Below are 26,185 nucleotides of genomic sequence, written 5' to 3'. Positions count from 1 at the left end.
GATAAATGACAAGATGGTCCTGCCCTGGGGGACTGGGGACCCTGAAGGAGAGAAGCCTTCAAAGGGCTCTGTTTTATTTCTTGATCTGGCTGGCAGTTATCAGTGCGTTGATCAAAATTTATTAAGCCGCGATTTGCACACTACTCTGTATGTACGTTGACATAGATCAATATAAAATCTCAACACAGAAGTTGACTTAAAATATCTATGCAGTGATATGCAAAATGTTCATAGAAAAGCCAAAAACAGTCAAGGGAAGTAACAGGGCTGGCCGTGGCCGGAAGAATCTGTCCAGCATTTGCATGTACCTTTGATGACCCCCGCCCCCCGATTGTTGGACAGCCGAATAGAACAAGAACACACACACACACACACACACACCATTAAAGTGGTTTCTTCCAGAGCTTTTTATATGTATAATATACAGGTTAAAATGACCGTGTTGTAGCTTTACCACTCTGGTTTTTCAGGGCTTTTTTAAAAAAATGACATGCTGTATATTTTCTGATATTGTTACCTATTTTTGTGAGCATTATTTTCCATAGTGACCTCTTTACTTGTTCAACCTTCTCGGGGTTTCGAGGACTTCCAGGATTTTACTATTGTAAAAGAGGCTTTCATGAGCCTCTTACTCATAAATTTGCGCTTGTTACTGATGGTTTTCCTAGAATTAAAAGTGGCATTTTCTGACATTTCATGAATGAAAAGTGACATTTCATTCCTGGTAATCATTTTAGACACAGGGTGCCCAGTGACAACACTCTATTACGAGACTGGAGAACCCCTGAGCAGACTTCACACAGACCTTACTTGGAATTGGCTTTACTGTGAGCTAGCTGCGTGGTTTTTAGATGAATCACTAAGCTCAGCATCTTCATCTGGAAAATGGGAACATAATTTTCCAATTCCTTGACCCATGAGGAAGCTTGATTGAGGAACTGAGAGTTAGGAAGGCAAGGACTCTGGCTACAAAAAGGACCAAAATGAGATGCGTTTTTTTTTGTTTTGTTTTTGGTTTCTTGAAGATACTAACCAATGTTCTAAAATTTTAGCCAAACATATATTTATCCTTTTAGATCAAGGATCCACAGAATCTGACCCACGGCCTGAATCCATCTCACCACCTACTCTTGTGAATAAAATTTTACAGGAGCACAGCCTTGCTTATGCATCTCCATGTAGCCCGTAGCTGCTTTCTTGCCACAGCAGCAAGCTGGAAATATTCATTTTATGGCCCTTTACAGAAAAAGTTTGCCGACTCCTGCTTCAGATCCATCTCAAAAATATTTATTTCTGAATTCATGAGAGATAAGTACGCTGTATTTTTAAAACCATTTTTTTTTTCCCCTCTGAGAGAGCAGATAGAGGGAGGCCCTGTGTGGCTGAGCTGACTCTGGGCAATATGGAGCCTCTGTGGCTACAGAAGGAACAAGAAATTTCAGGTCTCACACTTGGACACACCATCCTTTTTAGATCTCCCTGGGAAAAACCCGCGGTTGACCTTCAGTGAGAGCAGAGTGATTTTTTTTCCACATTGTTTTTGTTTTAGGGCAAAACCTGACACAGTCCAATTTGCAGTTGTGTTGGGAAGGCTTTGAGATGTTGTCGTAAAAGTGCCCGACTGGCTCTCTGGTTCTTGCAACCCACGTGAACCTGTTATCTGCAGTCGATTCTGGGTCAGAACGCCTTGGGCTTGGCTTATAGGACGCCTTCGAGGTTCTATCACCCATCCCTTTGGTGCGTGGAGGGGAAAGGGCCTGGGCCTTCTCTCCCAACTCCTCCTGGCTTCCAGTCTGTATTTCTTATGACCATGTCACGCTGCCTCCAAGGTACTTCAAAAATGATGTTGCAGAAAGGACAATATATCTGGAGCAACGATTTATATTTTCTCGATAGGGTGGCGTTGGGGAACAGCAGACATGGGGGGCTTGGGTATTGAGTAGAACTTGTTGGTGCACATTATTGATACTTTTTAGTTGTGTGACCATGGGATCTTAGTAACATCAATTTAAGGCACAGTGCTGGTCCCTATAACTGAATCAGGCATGACACTGACTACTGGTAGGGGGGTTTGGGGTAGATGTCCCACAAGCACACAGAGACTGTAAAAGTGTGTAAAGCAGCCATCTGCTTGGGTGCAAGGGCTCTCGTGGTAGACGGGACTGTTTCCCTTCCTTGCGTGACTTTGCCCTCCAAGAGATGGAGCTGGTTCCCGCACCCCGGGGGTTGGCATCACCCATGTGACTTGCTTAAGCTAATGTCACATAGGTCCCAGTCCCCATGCCAGCTCAAAGGATCAGCGCTTGTGTCTGCTCCTTTCCGGTTCCCGTCATGGCCATGAGAAGACCAGGCTCGGCTGGTTCATTGGTCCAAGGAAGAAGAGGGGCGTGTGGGACCGATCTGGATCCAACCTGAAGCCCAAGCTAAGCCCAGCTGACCACACTTGGATCAGCGGCAACCGCACACCTGTGCGCACACTTGCGGTTTTCTTAGGCCGCTGCTGTTGGGGTCAGCGTTTTGGTGGCAGGAGCTACAGGAGGTAGCTGCGTCTCAGCCCACGTGGAGTTCTCATGGATGGGTCCTCAGCAGCGTGAGGCAGCAGCCCGGTCCGACATGTTGCAAATACAGACACAAACACAAACATACTCCCTACCGTCAGGAGCTCGTGATGGAGAAAGAAGACGGTTTCTGTAGAAGGGAAAGCAGCAGTGATGGCAACAGGGCTGGTGGCTTCCAGAAACACGTGGATACCAGGACCGTGTGGCTGCTGAGGCTCGGGATTCCACAGGGCTGGTCCTGGGATCCACGTGCTTTGATTAAGCAGTTGGTGGGGGATGCTGTGTATTGCGGGATATTTAGCAGCATCTCTGGCCCCTACCCTGAAGTTGCCAGTAATACAATACCTCCCCCAGTCGCGACAGCCAAAAATATTTCTGGACATTGCTAAGAGTCTGTCCCCACCACGGGACAGAATCACCCCTGGGCGAGAACCATACTCTTTGGAGGCATTGATGAGCCCATGGGAGGAAAGCTGGATCTCTGACTGGGAAACTTGGATGCCTTGGCCACATCCCGTGAGGGGGCTCTGGGTGTAAATGCCTGCGTGCTCTCCGTCTTGATGGACTCGACTTGGCACTCAGACCCCAGATGAAGGTCTAGGCTGGTTTTCCTCCATCTGTTTGGTGCCTTCTGTTTCCCGGGCACCTTCTCAGCTCCTGCTTGACCTTGAAGGGCAGGAATTGGGCCTCCCCTGCCAAGGAGGGGGAGGATGTGACCTGCCCAGGGCACTGGCCATAGGGGATAGAACTGGGAAGGCGGCCAAGGGAGAGTGGTCCAGAGGGGACGGGGCCACCGGGAGGACCCCCCTGTGCAGGGAGGTGCTGCTTGTGGCCCGCGGAGCAGAGTGCCTGGCGTGGGGAGGCTGCTCAGTGAATGCGGCTATTACTGTTGTCATCAATACTATTTATAACCAAGATGCCTTTTTTTTTAATATAAAATAAATAAATAACTCGTTTCGGGAATACACTCCCCCCTCCCCCCCCCGCAGGCTTCCGCTCCATTAATATTCAACTTACTTAAGTTTAATTTTTTTCAAGGTCCTGTGTTTAAGTTTTTAAAAACCTAGTGAATTATTAGCATTTTAATGACTAATGACGTTTAATAAATAATAATACTGGTGAGGGCTCAAAATGTATGCCATTTAATTTCATCCCATATCTGTGTTTTTCTCCCAAGGGAAATGGGAAGGCTGGGGCTACAAGAAAACACAACAAAAAACAAAACGGGGCCGGGGGACCACAGAAAAAAGTCCACACTGGATCCAGTGCTCTTTGTGCGTTTTGGGCTTTTGTCTTTTTAAACAAATTATTGTTATTAGTGGGCTAATGGCCTTACAGTGTCCCCAACTCTGTGTATATTATTGGAGAATGTGCTCACCTAGTATTGATTTCATTTAGAAATGGCAGATCACGTATTCTTGCTACGTCATTCTTAAGGGTTTCAGAGCTGCAGATTGATTTCATCATAACCACCCTGTGAGGAAGGTACTATCATCATTCCTCTTTTTCAGATGAGGAAACTGAGGCACAGAGAGGTTATTGATTTTCCCAAAAGCACACAGCTAATAAGGACAGAGCTGGGGTTCAAACGCAGGCAGTTTGGCTTCACTGTTTTCTAAATCCTTTGCTTCTTTACATTCCAAGGAGGAGAGGCTGGAGCTGGCCTGGGAGAGGGGTTCCCGTTTCCCCTTAAATGTTAGAGAGAAGTGGTGACTCTAGCTGCACAAACCGTGCGACATTAGTCCTGGAGAATCAGAGACAGCGGCACACTGACAGTAGTCCAGTCCTTGGGTGACCTAGAGAAGAATAAAAATACCGCAGTAGATGCACATTTCATTTTGCATGAGGTTTGCGGGTATCTGTATTTATTGAATCTGTGCTTTCAAGCCTGTAGCATTGACATTAATATGCACATAGAATCTCCTAATGTCTACAAAATGCATATCCTAAAGAGTGCGTGGCAAACGTGATGAGATCTTTTTGCATTTTACTGAAGGGTTTCTAGGAACGATCCTACACGTAAGTGAAATGTAATTCAACATGTGTTGCTTCTAGATGAGAGTTCCAGGAATGGTTACAAAACAGATATTCCTATTGGTGTTGTGGCCTGCTCTGCTCCCTGCCAAATCTAGCTCCATCAGCAGCTCCAAGGCTTCTGTTTTTCCACCAGGAGCTTAAATTATTGGATCTTAAGCTCTTGGTTATGATTGAGTTTTGCCTAATTTGGGAATAACGTCAGTGCCGGGCTCCTCCTCCTCCTCTTCCTCCTCCTCTTCCTCCTCCTCGGTAACTCTGAACTTGGCAGGATCTCTCCAAGTCAGAAGCATGCACCGTCCAGGCCACGCAGCTGATCCAAGACACTATTTCTAGGCCTTCTGATGGTGACAGTTTTTAAATCCTGTCCCACAGACGGCCTTGGTAGATGAGTGAGTATCTAGTGGAAATATCAAATTAAAAACCAAGCAGGATCCAATGCGAGCTCTTCTATAAATAACTTATGAAAAGTGAAAAGATGTTTCTGTTAGCAAATTTAAAATAATCGTTAGAATCCTTCAACAGATTGCTGCTAATTAGATTGAGAATTAAACAGCTTTGTATGAGTGTAGAGTTAATTAATAGCTCATTACTTTTTTAATAAGGCAAATTCATTTGGAAACAGAAGAGAGGCAGCAAAGTTCACCATGGATGAGGTGTCAGATTGGGATTATTTCTCCTCCCCTGGATGAGGGAGAGAGTGTAATTAAAGCAGGAGACACGTGTGTACCACGAATGAGTTCCAGGCGGATCCCCAACATCCAGGGCTGGAGAAAGCAGAGGCCTCCGTGGGCTATTTGGGGGTTAATACATCCGTGTTGGAATCTCCCTGTTCGTCTTTTGAGTTTTGATTTCACTGATCAGTAAAACTTTTTGAAGCTGGGCAGGTTCCTTCAAACTAGCAGAACTGCATTGAATTCTGTATTGATTTTATGTTCATTCCACAAGTCTGAGGATCTTACTTGGAAGGCATTCCTCCATTTTCCTGATTTCCTTCCTTTCTTTTCCCCTCTGTGAAGTCTTTCTGCATAGTCTCAGATTCTGCTGTTTCTTTCTTTTTTTAAAAAATTAATTAATTTATTTTGAGAGAGAGAGAGAGAGAGAGAGAGAGAGAGAGAGAATTTTTAAAATATTTATTTATTTTCTTTAGTTTTTGGCGGACACAACATCTTTGTTGGTATGTGGTGCTGAGGATCGAACCTGGGCCGCACGCATGCCAGGCGAGCGCGCTACCGCTGGAGCCACATCCCCAGCCCAAATTCTGCTGTTTCTTTGTCTAGTCTCATAACCTCTAGGTGACTTTACATTATCATGTGACATGGAACAGGACGGAAGGAATGGGCTTTGGGACTTTTTTGAAGCCAGCGTATTCTCGGTATCCCGTGTGGAAATCTTCCGTCCCATCGTTTGCTGGCCTTGTCGAAGCCCTGTTTCTGCATTACTGTCCCCTGTGGGTAGTTCTTGGCACCCTTTGGAGCTGGACAGGTTTATAAATTTGTCTTTTAGGGAAAGTTCGAGTCACTGAAGTGTGGTTTCCACGCATTTGCACGCCTTCTACCCAGTCAAATCAAAACCATTCCCTGTTCCATCTGAAAAGCTGTTAGGTGACATCTGCTCGCGGCTAGGAGGGTACACTGCTCCACAGACACCCTTTGCGCTCTGGAGTCTGGTTTCTGCAACATGGACAGATGAAGTTGGGGCTCCTTTTGCTGCACGTTTGTGTGTGTGTAAAGACACGTCCCACTCAGGTGGACTCAAGGCTGGGGGTAGAAGGGGGGGGCAGAAGACAGTGTCTCTTCTGATCCTTCCTGTTGATGACATCCCCCTTGGTGCTGAGCCCTGATGTGAAAATGGGTTTTTATTGTTTAAGCAGCCATGGTTGACTCTGTCAAGTGCAAATGCCTGATAACTGGTAGCTCATTTCAAGGATGTCCTGCCTCTTCCAGGAGTAAGTGGCCAGACCTGTTTTCCAAGAGGTGATTATTTCTCAGAGCAATCCATTCTATGGATTTCTTTTGAGATCTATTTTTCTCCTTTCCAATTGAGTACTTGGTTTTTCCAGTTCTCGGTTTATTTTCATTTTATTTTTTTGGTACTGGGGATGGCACCTAGGGGCACTTGACCTCTGAGCTACATCCTTAGCCCTTTTGATTTTTTTTTTTTTAAATTTTGAGACAAAGAGTCTCACTGAGTTGCTGAGGCTAACCTTGAACTTGGGACCCTCCTGCCTCCGTCTCCTGAGTCATTGGGATTATAGGCCTGTGCCAGCGTGCCTGGCCTTCAGCTCTCTGTTTCGGAGGTCTTACTTCTGAGCATGCTATTTTTCTTCTTTAAACAGTTCTGTTAAGACAGAGCACAGAACCCAGCTCTCCAGCAGAGAGAAGTGGATGTACAGGTCCCGCTATTGAACCAGTCTTGAGGGGTTGAGAGGAGTAGTGGGAGCAGAGACTCTAGTCCTCTGGCTTGCACGAGGCCTGTGTCCCCTCTATTTAGAGGGTCTCAGTTGCCTGTGAGCATTCCCCTGCCCTTCCTGGGCTCCGTTTCCTCTCCAGCCATTCCCAGTCACAGAGGCACTCATGCACAGGCCTCCAGCTCCCAGCCTTCATCCCCCTCTGCACCACTGGGCCACGCCCAGAACCTCTCCCCTCTCCACCCTGGTTTCCTGACCAGCCTTCCCATCTCCACACTTCCTGGAAAAGGCCAGGGTGGTTTTTAATAAATGTTTTATTGAGATATAACACATATACAGAAGGGAAGGTATTTCATAAAAGTACAACTTGATGAATTTTCACAGACTGGAGTCAGCCCTGTGAACAGCACCCCAATGAAGAAACAGGACATTGCCAACACTCTAGAGGTTACCCCCATCCCTTCCCTGATGCCATTCCTATCAAAGGGAGCTGCTGTCCTAGCTGTGGGGTGACTTAAAAAAATCATCAACCAGATTTAGTCACTTTCCTAGTTTCTTTCCAACAGCTTCCCATGGCTCCTGGGATAAAAGTCCTACTGATGTCAAACCCTGACTTTCATTCGTGACTCTTAATTCATTTCTCTTTCCCTTTCTTCTCTATTATCTATCCTCACTGGTCCCCCTGAAAATTCCTATAATGGGAAAAGTTCCTATACAGCCCCAGGACCTTGGTACATGCTGTGCCTTCTACATTTTTGGTCTTAATGGGCACCTCTGCATTGAGGTCATCTAACCCACCTAAACTTGGCCTTTCTCAGGTGGCCCTCTTGGTCACATCCCTGGTTTTTCTTTATTTCACTTGCTTATTTTTATGTGGTGCTGAGGATCGAACCCAGGGTCTCTCACGAGCAAGGTGAGCGCTCTACTGCTGAGCCACAACCCCAATCCCCCTGTTTTTTCTTATATATTGACTTATTGTCTATAATATCTTATTGTTGTTGTTTTAGTTTTTGGTTATGGCTGGTCTTTTTTCCTTGAGTGTTGGTGCAGGAACCATATCCTCAGCTCCCAGCAGAGCAGGAGCAAAATAAATATTGAATGAAAAAAAAAATGAACACAGAGTATGAAGTCTGTGAACCCAAGGCAGGGAGCGAAGTCGGGTCCCTCCTGTAAGTGCTCGGGTCACCATGGGGCTGGGCAGCCTAGCCCTGGTGGGCGCTGTGTTCCTGAGCCCTTGACATGTCGGGAGAGTTTTGAAGAGCACAGGATACCCCTTGCCATCTGAGCCATGGGCAGGAGGACTGTCCCAAATCCGTTCTGATGGTGTGAGAGCGTCATCCGGTCCCCGAGGGCTGTTTGTCACGGTCTCTGTGAATGCGCTCCGATCCTTTCCATTCCATCCCAGGGTTACCCTTCCCATGATGGCGATCCCTGTCTGAAGCCACTTGCTTCCCGCCGTGGCTTTATCACATACTGAAGAGTAAAGAAAACAGCAGCTGAACAGAAAAAAGAGAGGAGGAGTGCTGGGCGAGGGCCGGGCTGGCCGGGAGCGCTGCGGGCTGGCTGTCCCTGGCTGTGGTGGGGGGGTCTGGTCTTGGATTCTGAACGAGTTTATCCTAGGTTTGTGCTGGAGGCGATGCGTTTGGCTAATGCATTTCTTATTACTTTAAAATAGGGACTTGGAGAGGATAAGGTTATTTGCATCTTGTAAAAGGCTTTTTAGATTTCAGACATTAAAAACTCTGTTTTGATCGTCCCAGTGCAGTGATTGTCAGAGCCGTGATTTCTACACTCCTGAAATGGTCTGTCTGGTGAGGTGTTTACTTTGTTTTTCACCTTCAAGACCCCGGTCCCCCCTCTCTCTGCAAGGCCGGGGATGCAGAGAAGAGGTCCTTGTAAGCAGATCGGGGCAGCTCTGATCCAGAAGACTCTTGAGAGGACCTGTCTCTTTAAGCCCATACCTCAACCCTGTCCCTCAGGTTCCATGTTTCTGTTATCTACTGCTGGGTAACAAGTCACCCAAATGCAGTGGCTTCAGGACAGTGAGCTCTGGTCTCTCATGGGGCTGTGGGTTGACTGGACTCAGCAGGGCCATTCCTTCTTGAAGTGTGTTACGAGATCGTGGACGGAGAGTGTTGGGCTGGGAGTCCAAGATGAGTCTCCCGCACGTTGGGAGTGGATGCTGGGCATCAGCTTGATGCTGATCTGGCTTCTAGTAGCTTCTCTCTCTGGCTGAGTCCTGAGAGGGCGCATGCCCCAAATTAGTTTCTGAGAAGCACAAACAGAGGATGCCAGACCAGTGAGGTACTACGCCTGGAACCGGCAATTATCCTTCTGCCCAGTTTTACTGGTCAAGGTGGTCAGTGCCCCCAGCCCACATTCGAGCAGTCAAGATCACCTGCAGAAGAGCATATGGGGTAGGAGGGACTTCAGCAGCCGTCTTTAGGTATGCAGTGTGCCACAACTTCTCTTCCACGACCTCAGCTTTCCCTCCCTGTGGTAATTCTAGAACATTCCCAGTTCCTATGGAGGAATTCTCCCATGTTGACTCGCTAATGACTTCTGACATTATCAGGTATAATACAAATACATAATGTATCAGATTGAGATGCCACTTCTTTCTGGAGCATAACCCCACCTCCTGTCCCCCACCCTAGCACACGGAGTTTTGGATTGTTTTCCTGGACTCCGGTAAGCACAGTGTAGGAGCCGAGTTCCCGGGGAGCCCACCGGTGCTTGTTGTATGTGGATAGCCCTTTCACGCGGACCTGTTCTAATTTCCGCTGGCCTCGTGTAATTGCCTTATCGATCCTTCGGGCTGAGAACAAAGTGCCTGTTGGTGTGGCTGACTCCCTCTGTCTAGAGAGACATTAACCAGGAAGCTGAACTTGGTGTTAAATGACTGTTGTTTTTTATGTTTTTGTTATACCATCCATTTCAACTTTTCTCCAACCTAATGGAAGAGGGTGTCGTGTGTTTTATCTTATTCTTTTAACCAGAAGATGCGGAATTCTTCAAGGCGTATTGCCATCTCAGTTTTCAAGGGGAGATCAGTCAAGTGAATTGGTAAATGCATGTTTTTCTTCTCCTCCTTGCTGCCTTTTTCTTTCAGCAAACTTTTCCAAGGGTGATGAATAGCTGGGAAGATGAAATGTCCCCCCTCTGCAGACTGGCTGTCTCCCACACACCCCCGGCTGCATGTCAATATCCAGGCTATTTCTCCCCCTCATTCAGCTCGGCTTGGAAGTTTTGGCTCCTTCCTTGGGCATCTTCATTTCTCTTGAAAATTCTTTAAAGTGATCTGCATCCTTTCTCCTCCTTTAAGCAGAAACAGAAATAGAAAGGTTAAACATTTTAAAATATAATTACTTGATTATAATTAAATTTTCACTTTCCCCATGGATCATGATCTAGATTGGAAGGAAGCTGGGTGGAGCCGTGCTCACCCTTGACCTTCTCTCTGAATGACTCAGAATCTGGGGCTAGAGGAGCTCTTGGGGGGGGTCTGTCTACACCTTCAGTTTAGTGACGGAGGCCAGAGGAGGCACCTTGGGCCTCGGGTGGGAACCGTTCTTGCACCACGAGGCTGTTGGGCTGGGGTTGCCTTGTCTCTGGCTGGGTCTGGGGTGGCCTGGGCTGGTCCAGGCCCATCTCTCTGGGGCTGCCCCTCTGGAGACCTGCCTTCTCCTCACTGCATCCCTGTGGATGAGGGGCCTCTGCACCGCACCCCTGGAAATTGGAGAATGGATCTGATGTGTCAAACAGCAAGTGAACTTGAGCCTGCGCTTCCTGAACCACCCAAGAATGAAGTCCTTTCCAGCAGAGGAACTAGCTGTGTTGAAATCCTGTCCCCAGCATGACTGTACACGGTCTCATTTCACATTCATTGTCACTCTGCCCCTTTGCATTCTTTAGAGGCTCCAACATCGAGGCTTTGTTGTGGCAGGGGTCTCTAAGGAAGGACAGATGGAGCTGGAAGAGGCCAGAGGAGACCTGTGGTGCCAATTTAGTGTGTCAGCACTACTTGGAGGATTTGTGAGAAAATGGATTGTATCCTCCACTCCTGGGTTGTTGAGCACCAGCCTGAGGTGGGCCTGAGAACGGGCATGTCCCCTGTGCTTTGGTGGCAGCCCTACCCTAGAGCCCCTGGTCCCCCACTGCTTGCCCTCTGCTCATCTGGACTTGGTCTCAGGCCTCAGAGGGCTGTATGATGGCCATGTGTCTCCCCCAGTGCCTCCTTTTCTTCCTGATCAGAGGGCCTTGGAAACTAAGGGCCACTTGGATATTTTGTACCCCAGAATGGCGGGGTGTTTGAAGACAGTATCCCACATGAGAAGCGATTGAACAGTGATTTGAGGTAGGACATAACTAAATCTGCAGCAGACACAGCTCTTCACTGTGCATCTTTTTTGAGCATTATCTAATACAACAACATCACCAGGTAGATGTTGTGTCACCCACATTTCACGGATGGGAAAAAAGAATTCTGTGGTGTCTGCCTTGGTGAGTTACGGAGCTGGAATTGGGCTTTGTCAGCCTGTCTGTGTGTGCTTCTCAGTGACAATGGGCAACCTTTTTAGAAGTCCAGAGAGAAAACATCCGCAGTGTTGGTGAGGGGAGCAGTAGCAGCAAGCCCCCTCCACGGAGCGCCTGCCTTTGGTGGGAGGTTGTGTGGAGCATTTTACATTTTACCATGTTGAAACCATACCGCAACCCTGCAGGGAAGGTGGGTGTTGTTTCTGTCTTGTAGTCGGGAGGGTTGCTCAGGAAGGTTAAATAGCTGCCTGATGTCACAGTGGCAAGTGCCAATGCTGGGCTTCAGAATGGAGTGCAGCAGATTTCAAAGCCTGGGCTCCTAGCTCCTCCGTTGCATTGATTGGCTGCAAGGCACGTCCCTCAGGTGGTTGTCTGGGGCCTCAGCAGGTGGTAGTGTGGCTGGTGGCCCTGGAGGTTTGGGAAGAGGAACACTTCGGTGGTTAGAGGTGGGTTCCATTGCCATCTTTAAGTAAGTGCGCCACAGTCTTGAGGAAGGCCCTACTATGTGCTGGGAGCAGCATTCGGTGTGATGGAGGGCAAGGGCGGCTGATGTTGATCTGGGCTGGGTTTTGCTCTGGACCTCAGGATGGGCTTCCAGTCTAGGTCTTGGAACCAACTTGAAGGTGAGGAAGTTCTTTATCCCTCTGTCCTCTGCAGCGACCCAGATGGCCTCCAGAACCTGGGAAAGAGGTAGAGGAGTCACAAGGAGGGACGAACCCCTGTGCTGTGTAGAGCTTTGGCTCTCCAGGTGACGTCTGGGGACGTTTGTTTTCCACGGTGTTGTTGATGGAGATTGGAGCTGAATTCTCTCTGCAGTGGATGCCGGTTCCTGAGGAGACCTGAAGATAAACCCAGGGTGGGCTTTTCACCCTTAAGTCAGTGCTTTCCAAGATTTTCCCCCTGATCCCTCCTGGAAGGAGGCTGTTATTTTTCTTACAAATCCCCCTCTCCATGAAATTAAACAGAATAAGGTTTTTCTGGGTACCCAGACGGTCAGTACACACACACAACAGTTTTTGCCCTTTTGGGGGGTGATACTGTCCCTTTCAAGAAGGCAGGATTTACAGAGAGCTTCAAAGAGCCATCGAGAGTGGAGCGTTGGGGCTGGGTTTAGGGCAGGGTTGGGGGTCCTTTCCCATGTGTGCAGGGCCCTGGGCTTCATCTCAAAAGATTTTTGGCAAGTTCTGTAAAGTTTGACCCTTCATGGCAAAACAACTGTGTTGTCGTCAAGAGCAATAGAACACATTTTTGGGAAAAGAGATTTGTCCCAACCAGGGATTGAATCAAGAGTGTAGGTTTCTTGGGTTGTCTGACCTCACGGGCATGGTGTTCTGACCCCGAGTCCCCAGTGGAGATTTGGAGGAAGGTGGGGCAGGTGGAAGTGGATCAGGGACAGCAAGGCTGGGGGCCAGACCCTGCCCCCTGGACTGGCTGCTGGGCCCGTGTCAAGGGCCGAATATGCTGGGCTTGCCAGCACTTGGGGGATACCTGAATTTATGGGTGGCTTTCCAGACTGGCCCTGTGGGGTGGGGTTAGGTGGGGGAAGGGCTGTGTGGCCCAGAGGCTGCCGCTCGTCTCTGGTCTTTTCTGCCTTCCCCTCGGTTCTGATCTCATGCCTTTTCCTCCATCCTTAACCTTTCCTCTTGTCTTCATTTTCTCTTTCTATATTATTTTTCTTTCTATGTCTTCATTTTCTTTCTCCCAAAGCAAATCTTGAGACAAGGATTAGGGTGCAAATAGTTTATTCTAGAACTGGTCTCAGGTGGGGGGAGAGCGGGTTGGAGAGAGGGCCCCTGCCGTGGGCAACAGGAGCGCAGTCCTGCTGGGGACCTCCTGAGAGCCCGTGCCAAGCACGTCTCTTACCTGCCCACAAGGGAAGAGGAAGCTGAGATGGTCCCCATGTCTGTCACTTCTAGACTCCTCTGCCTTTGTGTCTGCACAATGCCCATAGGCCAAGAAAGGTGGGTCACCTTTGGTGTTGACAGGAGCTTTCTGTGGGTGCTGGCTGTTGGGGGGGGCACAAAGGGACAAGGGTGGCTTGCTGACACTGGCTGCCATGTTCTATTTCTCTCTTTCATCTTAATATGGAAACTAGTAAATATTTTGTTGGCTTCATTCAAAATACACTACAACTCCTATTCCCAGTGTAAAAATTAGGTCAGTTGAATATTTTATTTCCCAAAACTAATTATACTCATTTAAGAAACTGTCTGGAGTCTGTGTGTGTGTGTGTATCTGTGACCTCCAGTGAAAAGCTGGTCTTCTTCCAAATTCAAATACATTAGGTGTATAATCTGAGATACTTGGCCCACAACCTTGATTATTTTTTTTTTCTTTTCCAGAGAATATCCCCTGTTTCTTTGACAGGGCAAGATTGTCACTCAGTGCCAGCCCTATGTAGGCCGCCATATTGAATAGTTAGGCCCAGAGTTCTTAGGCCTTTCCCATACCACACCCTGCCCCACTCCTAACACCTACGTTCCTATGGATGATGTGGATTGTGAACTCAACTTTTAATCTATCTTAGAAATATCAGACAATATGTTTGATAAAAGTAGCATAATATTAGTTATGCTTCTTTGAGAATTTAGTGTCTGTATGACGGTGAATATTCCACCATGTTTCCTCAGTTGATTATTGAAACTATCTTCCAAGTTCAGATTAGGAGAATGAGGCTTAGAAAGTCCACGAAGCTTTCCCTAGGGTCATAGCCAGTAAGGTGGCGGGGGGAGCTGGTATTTGAACCCTCCTCTGGAGACTCCCGTCCATGTTCTCACCCAGGGTGCTATGCTGAGCCCCAACATTTAAGCTAAACACAATCAAGAGCTTGTGGTATGGCATTCAATGCAGCATATTTTATGGACATATATCGTGGAACCTCTCCCCAGCAAATCCCGTGAGGTCTGTATTTTTCCCCTATATTGTTGTTGAGAAATCAAGGTCAGAAGAACTTGAGATTTCTCTTCCTGGTGTTCTTTAGTGGTCCTGCTCTGTAGCCCCACTTTACACTTGGCACTGAGGGTGTTTGCACGTGGCATCACGATAGTGTGATAATGAGGAAAGGCTAGCCTCATATTGGGTCTCTCTAGCACCAGGAAATTCCTTAGACCATTCATGTTACCTGCCCTTGGGATAAAAGCATTGGACAGTTGGCTGAATCTTGCTTTGCCTGGGAGTTTTAGCACTACACCCTTTAACACCCTAGCTGCTGCTCATGCTGTGCCCACACACACGTGCACGGGTGTGCACACACAGTCGCAGTCGCACGTGTGTATGCCAAATGCCTCCTTCACATTCAGCCTGTTCTGCCACCTGGACACCTTCCATTTTGTGCCTTGGTGGGTGGCTGTATGTCCCCCATCAAGTGTTTGTCATGGGCTGTACATTTCTTCCCTGGGATGTGAGCTCCATTGTGACAGGGCCTGGTGAGGAGCCCCCTTGTCCTTCGCCCTAACGTGAATCCTGGAGTGAACGACGCTGGGGTGTTTCTGATGTTAGGTGTAGGTGCAGCCCCAAGGCGTATGGACCTTCTGGTTCTGTTTCCAGGCCCAAGGTCTTGATGGTGCTTAATCTGGCCTCCTCAGTAGATGCTCTTTTAATACCTAGACGGAGGTGATGCTGAGCTTCGCAATGAATGTGTAGACGCTGAGTCCCAACTAGTGCCAGGCTCAGTGTGAGGCCTGTGGGAGCGTCCAGGGCAGACGCCCCAGGGTTGCTGACCTCCAGTGTCCCAGGCAAGCAGAGGAGAAGTCCTGAGACAGGAAATAATGATCCTGGGAGGAAAAATCCAGGGCTGTGGAGTAGAGAGGGGTGGTTTCCCCCCGACACCCCCCCTCTGGTTGCTACTGCTGGCACACTCAGAAAGTGCCTGCTGAGGGCCTGAAAGAGCTTGTGGTAGGACTGGCTGAGTGTGCCACTGGGGAGACCCTAGGAGAAGAGACCCAGAAGTGCTGGGGAAGTGTGGGGTTGGAACATTCCGTTAGTCGACAGAAAAATTGGGAGATAGGAATGGAAAACTTGTTTGGACAAACTCATGGATGTCTTTGAGGGGTGGGGATATCTGAGGAAGTCAGTCATCATATCAACCCACCTGCAAAAATTAAGCCCAGAGCAAGGAGCAGAATGGCCTTGAGGAACATGCGACCAGGGTAGACAGACTTTAACCTGAGGTTCGTCCCTCTTCCCAACTTGCTGTGTGTCCTGCATAAAATTGCTTCCCCTTTCTGACCCTTTCTTCTTCCGACGTGGCCCACAGGACACCACTCCTGACCTGCATCACTCCACACTGGGTGTCAGGGCATTCAAAGCAGCTGGCAGGTCTGGAAAGATTCTGTGAACTCTTAAGGTTCCACAAAGGCAGGAGATCATCATCATTCCATTTTGGACCATGTTCCCCTGCACGTGATCTGAAACCCCACCGTGACTGTTGGGAGGCGTGTCCAGGTGTGTGCTCTGCATTGAGGCAGAGCAAGAGTGCAAGAGACAGATGGCGAGAGACAGACGGCGGCGAGAAGAGGTGGCTGGCGCTGATTTGAGGACCTTTCTGTAAGGCTGGCATAAATCCTGTGGATGCCGTCACCAGCCCAGTGAACGATGTTGCAGGGCTGAATGTTGGTGGGTGGCGGGAGCAGTACCTGCCACGGAGAGTCCAACTATGAAGCCACTTCAGAGTTTCTGAGACCTGCCTGGGCCAAACCCAGGGTCCTGGGGTGCAAGGACTTAAAACATGGCCTTTGTAGACAGTTTCTGGGCTTAGCATTCATCCTAGGAGGGTTCTTTTTTTTTTTTTTAATGTATAATTTGGTTTGCTTCAAGCTAGGGGGTGAGATTCCAGAATGACGGAGTCGGTTCCGATCCTTGTGCAGACCTGTTCCATCAGGTCGGATAATGTCAGCTCTTCCATGAAGTCTGGCAAGATCCCTGCTCCATTAAGGTTAGGGAGCCCTCAAAAAAAAAAAAAAAAGGCACCTTTTCAAGAGCATCTGACAAATGACAGATTCCTATGTAGCAGATGCTCATTACCAAACATGGTCTGGGGCTGGACAGTCTTTTATGAATACCTTTGATGATATGAACACCTGCGGTTTTCAAAATGAACCCCAAGGTGTTTTTATCTGCATTTGACACACGAGGAAGCTTCGGCCCAGGGCTGGGAGCAGGGGACAGGCCTTTCAGCCGGGGCTGGGACCCAGGCTCTGGCCGCAGGACCCGAGCTTCCTGCGATAGGCTGCCCTGGCTCTCCAGGGCTTGAAGCCCAGAGTCTTAGCTGCAAATTAAGCGTTTGATCTGGTGACAGTGAGCCTCTGATAAGTCCCACATTCCAGTTTGTCCTTGGGCCTCTGGGGGCCTTTCCCAGTCGCTGGGGTGGGTGGGCTGCTGGGCGCCTCGAGGGACCCTGCTGCCTGGCAGTCCTCAGTGGCTCTGGGGTGGCATGCTTCGGAGGGGCCTGCATGGGCTGGGGCATCTTCGAGCCTCTGCACACAGCCCTGAGTTTTCGTTCTCCGTGTATGTTAATGGGAGCTAATTTTCATGTAAGAGGAGGCATTTGGGGCTGTCAAAGGCACACAGGAGATGCTTAGGGTCACAGAGAGTCCCAGGCTTTTTGCTCTAAGGAACTGTTTCCTGTCACTGTCTGGCAGTGTCTCTCACCCTCTGGGCTGAGGCGTCTCTCTCTTCAAAATGAATGTGGGAAAAACAATTCCCTTGTTCCTTCAGGCTCTCTTGGGGGACAGTCAGGAAAGTACGGTATTATTGCCTGGCCTGGCTGCCCAGGTTTGAATCCCAGCATCATCCTTGATTGGCTGTGTGGCCTTGAGCAAATTACTCAGCCTTTCTGTGCTTCTACTGCAAACCAGGAACCATAATGGCTTCCTGCCATAGAATTGTCATGGGGTTGAAAGAGGAAACAGTGCCTGGCCCAGAATGACTGCCTTTTCTCAACTCTCATTCAGATTATAGCCATTAATTTTATTTTCCTGCATAATCGTCAGCTTCACTGTTGTCATGGCTACCGTTTTGGTGATGCTGGTGGGGCAGGTGTACAGTGACTCATAAGGTCCACTTGATTTAGCCTGTTTTCTGAGGGAGGAATGAGACAGAGAGGTTAGGTGATCTGCCAGAGGAGGCACAGCCCCTAAGTGACAGAGCTGGGGTTTGAGCCTGCGGTTTTCCGACGCCATCACCTGTGCCCTTGTGACTGTCCAAGTACCACTTCCTTCCTGGCTGATACACCGGGGCCTGGCTCAGAACCCGTGACTGCCTGGGAGGGCTGTGTGCTATTGAATTAGGCCTTTGCAGCGGCTGGCGCTCGTCAGCAACTTCCATCAGACCCGTTTGTCTGATATTCTGTGTGCTTCTCCGCAAGCAGATTTATGGTTGCTGAGGCCTCCTGGTGCTTGGAAGCTTTGGCTTTTTAATTTAATCTCCTCCAGACTTACCTCTGGCCTCTGTTCTGGCCGTCGCCCGCCTGTGTGCTGGGCTTCAGGGACCTGGAACCCACACTAGTGGATTTATGCTGTCTGCAGGGGGAGCCTGGGGCCTCCGCCTCTGCCTGGCAGCCTCCTGCCTTCATCCCTGCAGGGGGGCCTCCTCTGGCCCCACAGAAGGGCTGTGATGAGCTGGCCTGCCCCCGGCACAGATTCCAGCCCTCTGCAGCCAGCCCCTGGGGCGTGAGGGATGTCTGGTCTCTGTGCATCTGGAAGCCCCGTTAGTATTCCAGGCAGGCACTCTGGCTTCTGGCTACACACAGGCAGAGCTGTGGATGGGGGCAGGAGCTGCTGGACCCGGGCGTCAGGAGTGGGGGAGGCCCCTTTGTGGGGAGCTCCTGGGAGGAGGAGCCGACCAGCTGCTGGTGGGAGCAGGGCTCCTGCATGTGGATTAGGTCTCAGCTCCCCCAGGGCCCTCCCCCAGGTCGGCTCCTGGGGGACTCTTCTGGGCTGTTGCTTAATGGGTCTCCTAAGGAGGGAGTTCACAGTCTTGGGTTCTGATAGTGTCAAGAAGAAAAGGCCAGTGAGAGAGGGGCCAGTCTACAGCACCACTGTGGCCATCTAGAGAGCCCAGGGGTTCGGAGAGAGAGGGAGGGAGAGAGGGGAAGAGATTGAAGACGGAGAAAGGAGGAGGAATGGAGAGGTGGCCGCTGGGAGAACCTTTAGGGCTGGGGATGGGAAGCCATGCAGCTGCACCCAGACCCCCTGGCCTTCCACACTTGAGTGCCCACCACATCCCAGCAACAGGCAAGCTGCCGGGCCGGCCTTGCTAGTGACCACAGGGGAGGAATTCTGGTCCTTGTCTGGCCACAAACTCTGATGAGTCACTTAACCTCCACGCTCTTCAGTTCTCAACTATGAGGCTGAAAAATAACAACAGTGGTCCACCTCTCAGTGCTGGTGGGACAAATTACTAATGGCAGGTGACGTGGAAAAAGTGGAGGGTATCACTGGGTGGGGAGCTGCTGGATAACAGGCTGACCCACAAGAACTGGGCTTCAGGTGCCCGCCTAGCCCCAACTGTAAATTAGCTTTGTCCCTCCCAGAGGCATTGGCCTGGACACACTCTCCCTGAGGGGCACAGGGCTCCATCTCCAAAACACAGAGAGGGTGGGGGGGTCTGAACTTGGCAGCCCACCTGGACCCCTGCTGGCCCTTTGCAAACCTCCTTGTCCCTTCCTGTCACACCATCCCACAAACTCCCGATGGCCCCATGTTTGGCTGACGCATCCCTCATCCTGGAAATTGACCCCAATAACCTCTTCTCATCTTCTTCCATTCTGGGTGCACAGTTCTGTTAGCCTGTGACACCACGGGGCACACTCGTCTGCGTGCCACCGTTTCTTGCACAGTTTACGATGTTTGCACACGATGTGGAGAGACAGATATGACCCGGACAGACAAGCCTCCTGGAGCCCCTCCCGAAATAGGCGAGCCAGGCAACGCGCACCTACAGAGGTATACCTGCAGGAGAAACAGGATGGTGGTGAAGTCTGCACGGGGAGAAAGCAGGGGCTCAGTTTGGATGGTGGAGTTGGGGGAGGCCTTCCTGGAGGAAGAGGCTGAATCTGGAAGGATGAGGAGGAGGAAGCCTTGCAGAAAGCCCTGGGCACGACATTACGGGGGGGGGGAGCAGCCAGCCAGAGGAGGGAGAAGAGCTTGGGGTAAGGATCCGAGAACGACTGTTGGAGTTGGTATGTGCTGGGTCAAGGCAGAAAGGGCCGGGGCCGGGTCTCCTAGACCTTGCAGGCCTTATCAGGATTTTTGTTTTCAATCCATGTGTGCCACAGAAGCCACAGGAGCTTTGAAGCCAGAAAGTGACATGAACCGATGGAATTCCCCGAGACTCGCTCTGGCTGCTGTTTGGAAAAAAGAGAGACATGAAAGAAACGGTCAGACTGGTCCCTCCCCACATTGGCTTAATACACTGACCTGGCATGCCTGTGCTCACGTGTAGGCTCGCAGGTGAGCGTGCACCTGTGCATGCACAAGGCTTCATGTGAAGTCCTTGACACTGGATTCTCATGTATGTATTCATGAAAAGAATCCTTTTCACAAAAGCTGAGGAAGTAGGGGGTAGAAACTGTCCAAGGTACCTGAAAAACTTGACTGAATGTTTGGAAGACTTTTAAAATATGCAAATTGTAAAGCTCAAGACAACTTTTGGATATGTAGGACGCACCTGTCCTGATCTCTGAAAATGGATTTGCATGTTTTATGAGGTGGAACAGGTCCAGGAGTTTAGACTTCACAGGCACAAAGCAGAAATGTGGCATCCACCCATCTATCCTTGATACAGCCCTTTTCCTCAGTTGCCTTTTTCAGTATTTATTTTTTGAATAAATGATAGCTGTTCATTCTGTAAAATTTAAAAAGACAACATATAAGGGTGGACTAGCAGCACTGATATGAGGAAGTCCCTTGTTTTCTCTATGTATGTTTGTTTTCCATATACAGTGTAATTAGTGTGTGTGTGCGTATGAGAGAGAGAAAAAAAAAAAGGAGAGAGGAAGAGAAATTGTGTAACCTAGGTTCCACCCACAACATTACAATGCTTTTTGTAACAGTCAGGATGGGTTAGGTTAGGCAGCAGTAATAAATAGTCCCCAAATCTACAAAGATTTATTTCTCATCACTCTCCTGTTGGTCTATGGACTGGTGCCTCTACTCTGGGTCTTCTCTACACGCAGCCCATGGAAGCAGAACAACCATTATCTGTCATGTTCCTTATGGCAGAGGGAAAGAAAACTCTGGAGGGTCTCACATCAACGTTTAGATGTCTGAACATGGAAGTGAGATCACTTTCACTTTGATTCATTGGTCAGAATGTGTCAGATGGTCCCACCCAACCACAATGGGACCAAAGAGTGTGATTTCATCATACAGTTGGAAAGCTGAGAGCCAAAAATATTTGTTGAGCAGTGCTAGTGTCTACATGCTGTTTTTGTTTCTTCTTTACACAGTTGCAACGTACTACATGCACGTGGAAAATACACTTCTAGGCAGTACCCTGTCTTTCTCATCTTCTGTCCTGAGACTTTGCTGCCCTAGTCTCTGGGAGTCCTTCTGCTCTGGGTTCTGAGGCAGACGCACATCTAAGTGCCAGGTCAGGGGCAGCCTTTGGTTGGTGGAGGATGGAAGCCGATGGGTAGACGCTCCCAGCTTCCTTGCCCCAGGCAGAGTGCGATGGAGCCCCGGTTGTCCCCGTTGGTGGATGACCGTGTAGTGCAACCTGGGTTGGCTTTTCCTCCTTCCTGTTCTGCTTTTCTCGGTCCTCCATACTGTCACTTGGGAGCACTTCCCATATGTCCTTGTCTTGTGTTCTGGTGTGTGGGGGAAATCTGGGCAAGACAGACATGACTGCCACTGCTGTCAGAACCCTGCCCTTCAAACGTTCCAGGCACTAGGTCCGATGGGTTTGCAGTTGCTGGAATCCTGGTGTGACGTTTCGGTTCTGTTGGGATTGGACGTGCCCTATGATGCGTTGTTTTCTCATCATCTTTTTTCCTGTTGGTGGAGGAAGCAGACGCCTCTTCGCTGCATCCCAGTGTCTCACAGCTGTGCAGTCACACTCTTCCTGAGTGCCATAGTGAGTGCTACCTTCCTCCTGGGCCTCTGCTCCGCCATCTTCCCAGGGCTTCTTGCTTTCCTGGGAGTCTTCTCTTTCTAGAAGCTTCTATCTTTTTTTTTCCCTTTGTATTTTATCATTTGCTTTAGAACACTTCTAATTTCTCTTAAAAAAAAACAGGTAAGAGAAGAGGGAAGATGGCGGCGGGGAATGAGTGAGCCGCTCTGTGCTCCGCGCCACCGCCACCGCAGCGTATGTTGCTGCTTCTTAAAAGAAGAAGTAAAGATCATTAAAGGAGATCTGTCGACAAGGATTCAGCACCGTGTCAAGAAAAGGGCCTAGATGGAGTGAATCCGCCACGACTTCAGCGCGAGCAGTAAGGCTGCAGCCCCCGAGCTGCCGGGCTCCCTGGGCCCCTTCTCACTCCCCTCTCCGCCTCTCCGCTTCGCTTCTCCCCCGCCATCTCTCCTCCCACGCTCACTCCCTAAATCTAGATCTCAATCTCTTTCCCCCACCCCACCCGCTCTCTCGCGTGCCCAGTACCCGGCCCGCGCGGGCCCCGAGGCGCTGCCTCCCCTCCCCCAGCCCGCACCCCCTCCACGGGGGTCCCGAAGGCCACAGCTTTGCCGCCGCCGCCGCTGCAGCCACCGCTGCTGCCGCCACCGCCGCTGCCGCCACCGCTTTCCGCGGAGCACCTTAGAACAGACTCTTAACCGCTAGAGTGAGCTGCCGAGTAAAATGGAACAGCTGATAAGATGAGTGACAATTTAAAATCTAAATGATCCAACATGGCGGCGGACGCGGAGAGATCAAGTCTCTAACCCCTTCAGCTGCACGGGCATAGGGAGAAGTAAACTGTCAAAATACTGTTTGCTCAGGACCACTAGGCACGGTTGAGCTGAAGTGGACCCCGGGCGAATGGTCTAGCCTTCTCAGAACACACCGAGCCCGAATTGGCTGCATTCTAGCTCAGGTTCGCCTGCTTCATGTGACTCAACACTAATGATCCCGCTGAAATAACTAGTCGGCCCGCCTGAACTCAAAGAGGTAAAAGCCAACTGAGCACCACAGCCAGACCCAGGGAATCAGGAGTGACGCAGGACTAGCGGCGCAGGACTCCCAGCTATTGCTATCACCAGTGCTGACAACAGGTCCCTTGCACCAGCTATCAGGGGAGTTGCTGCTACCTGAGGGCAAACAAATTCGCTGGGGGCCCTCAGTCCCAAGCCCTACAAACTTAGGGTCTGAGGGAGGCAAACAGAAAGGGTGTGCCCAGGCACCCATGAAAACAGGGCTCCCAGGAGCAGCAGACCTGGCGTGTAGTCAGTATTGTGGTGAGTGTCACAGGTGAGCGGGGCCTGGCTTGAGGAACCACAAGAGAAGGCCCTAGGCACTCAGGATTAGAGACCCACACAGTCTGGGAAGAAGAGCTGAGGCACAGTGATTGGTTCCCACCTATCAAGAAGAGAAGCCTGGCCCAGTGGGCATAGCTCCACCAACTGGATGAGAAGTTAATCGAGCTATATGACTGCATTTATTATTATTATTATTATTTTTTTAATGATTATTATTAGTATTTTTTTTTTCACTTTTTGTTGTTGATGTAGTTGTTGTTCTTTAACGTTCCTATTAATGGTTTCAATTTTTTTAAATTCTTTTTATTTTATTAGTATTACTATTATTTTTTAAACTTTAATTTCCATTTTTTTACTATCATTAAAAAAATTTTTTCTTTTCTCTTTTTTTTTTGGTTTTAAATTTTTATTTTTTTCGTTTCTTCTTTCTTTCTTTTCACTTTTTTTTTCTTTTGTCTTCTCACTTCTTTCAATTTTCCTATTCCACCTTCCTTGAATTCTACCTGCCTACACTCATTCTCTTTAGTGACTTCTTCCCTCCCCTTCTAATATCTCTCCTCCCCAGTATCACACTAATTGGAGGAGGATCACAACCACTACCTGCCCTGAAAGGGTGATTTTTCAACTATACAAGAGCAATATAATTAAATAGAGGGGGAAAATATCAAAGACACAACAATTTCACCAAGCAGAAAGAAACGCCAGCAGTATGAAACGACAAGGAAAGAAAGGACCACAGGCAATGCAGGTCAACTCAACTTTAGAAGAGGTAATAGCTGCAACAGATGGAATGTCAGATAGAGAGCTCAGGACATACATGCTTCAGATGATCTGGAGTCTCAAGGAAGACATGAGACAGCAAAATCAGACAATGAAAGATCATATTGACAAACAAATCCAGGAAGTAAAAGATCAATTTCACAGGGAGATAGAGGTAATAAAAAACAAACAAATAGAAATACTAGAGTTGCAGGAAACAATAAACCAACTTAAAAACTCAATTGAGAATACTACCAGCAGAGTTGATCACTTAGAAGACAGAACATCAGACAATGAAGACAGAGTATTTCAACTTGAAAAGAACATAGACAGCTCAGCAAGTCTACTAAGAAACCATGAGCAGAACATTCAAGAGCTATGGGATAATATCAAAAGACCAAACTTAAGAGTCATTGGGATACAGGAAGGCACAGAGCTCCAAACCAAAGGATTAAGCAATCTATTCAGTGAAATAATACAAGAAAACTTCCCAGACTTGAAGAATGAGACAGAATCCCAAATCCTAGAAGCCTACAGGACGCCGAATGTGCAAAATCATAAGAGATCCACACCTAGACACATTATAATGAAGATGTCCAACATACAGAATAAGGAGAGAATTTTAAAAGCTACAAGGGAAAGGAAGCAGATTACATTTAGGGGTAAACCAATCAGGATAACAGCTGATCTCTCAACACAGACTCTAAAAGCTAGAAGATCCTGGAATAACATATTTCAAACGCTTTAAGAAAATGGATTCCAACCAAGAATCGTGTATCCGGCGAAATTAAGCTTCAGATTAGAAGATGAAATTAAAACCTTCCACGATAAACAAAAGTTAAAAGAATTCGCAGCTAGAAAACCATCTCTTCAAAAAATCCTTGGCAAAACATTACAGGAAGAGGAAATGGAAAATAACATTGATAACCAACAATGGGAGGTAGGACAGTAAAGGGGGGAAAGTAGTCAAAGAGGATAACAAATCAGGTTTAGTAACATCAATAAACAAATATGGATAGAAGAACAAACCATATCTCAATAATAACCCTAAATGTTAATGGCTTAAACTCACCAATTAAGAGACACAGGCTAGTAGAATGGATCACAAAACAAGACCCAACAATATGCTGTCTACAGGAGACGCATTTGATAGGAAAAGATGTACATAGACTGAAGGTGAAAGGTTGGGAAAAATCATATCACTCATATGGACCACGGAAACAAGCAGGAGTGTCCATACTCATATCTAATAAAATAGATTTCAAGCCAAAGCTAATCAAAAGGGATAAAGAAGGACACTTCATACTGCTCAAGGGAACCATACACCAACAAGACATAACAATCATAAATATATATGCCCCAAATAATGGTGCAGCCGTGTTTATCAAGCAAACTCTTCTCAAGTTCAAGAGTCTAATAGACCACCATACAATAATCATGGGAGACTTCAACACACCTCTCTCACCACTGGACAGATCTTCCAAACAAAAGTTAAATGAGGAAACTATAGAACTCAATAACACAATTAACAACCTAGACTTAATTGACATATATAGATTATACCACCCAACATCAAGTTGCTACACTTTTTTCTCAGCAGCACATGAAACCTTCTCAAAAATAGACCATATACTATGTCACAGGGCAACTCTTAGACAATACAAAGAGGTAGAGATAATACCATGCATCTTGTCTGATCATAATGGAATGAAACTGAAAATCAATGATAAAAGAAGAAAGGAAAAATCAAGCATCACCTGGAGAATGAACAATAGGTTGCTGAGTGATCAATGGGTTTTAGAAGACATCAAGGAGGAAATTAAAAAATTCCTAGAGTTAAATGAAAACACAGACACAACATATTGGAATCTATGGGACACATTGAAAGCAGTTCTAAGAGGAAAATTCATTGCTTGGAGTTCATTCCTCAAAAAAAGAAAAAACCAACAAATAAATGATCTCATACTTCATCTCAAAATCCTAGAAAAAGAAGAGCAAAACAACAGCAAAAGAAGTAGAAGGCAAGAAATAATTAAAATCAGAGCTGAAATTAATGAAATTGAAACAAAAGAAACAATTGAAAAAATTGACAAAACTAAAAGCTGGTTCTTTGAAAAAATAAATAAAATTGACAGACCCTTAGCCATGCTAACGAAGAGAAGAAGAGAGAGAACCCAAATTACTAGCATACGGGATGAAAAAGGCAATATCACAACAGACACTTCAGAAATACAGAAGATAATAAGAAAGTACTTTGAATCCTTATACTCCAATAAAATAGAAGATAGTGAAGGCATAGATAAATTCCTTGAGTCTTATGATCTGCCCAGATTGAGCCAGGTGGATATAGACAACCTAAACAGACCAATAACAATAGAGGAAATAGAAGAAACCATCAAAAGACTACCAACTAAGAAAAGCCCAGGACCGGATGGGTATACAGCAGAGTTTTACAAAACCTTTAAAGAGGAACTAACACC

The 26,185-nt window shown here is 47.9% G+C and overlaps 1 protein-coding gene across 2 annotated transcripts in view; it reads left to right on the top strand.

The window, feature by feature from the left end:
- The window catches only part of Ptprt (protein tyrosine phosphatase receptor type T), a 1,043,151-nt gene that overhangs the window by 60,049 nt on the left and 956,917 nt on the right, over nucleotides 1–26,185 (top strand). The gene's annotated exons all lie outside the window — the stretch shown is intronic.

The sequence above is a fragment of the Urocitellus parryii genome, chromosome 6 (genome assembly GCF_045843805.1).
Source record: "Urocitellus parryii isolate mUroPar1 chromosome 6, mUroPar1.hap1, whole genome shotgun sequence".
Classification (NCBI taxonomy): Eukaryota; Metazoa; Chordata; class Mammalia; order Rodentia; family Sciuridae; genus Urocitellus; species Urocitellus parryii.
Note: the sequence above shows the minus strand (reverse complement) of the source record. Positions and strands in the feature narration are given on the sequence as shown.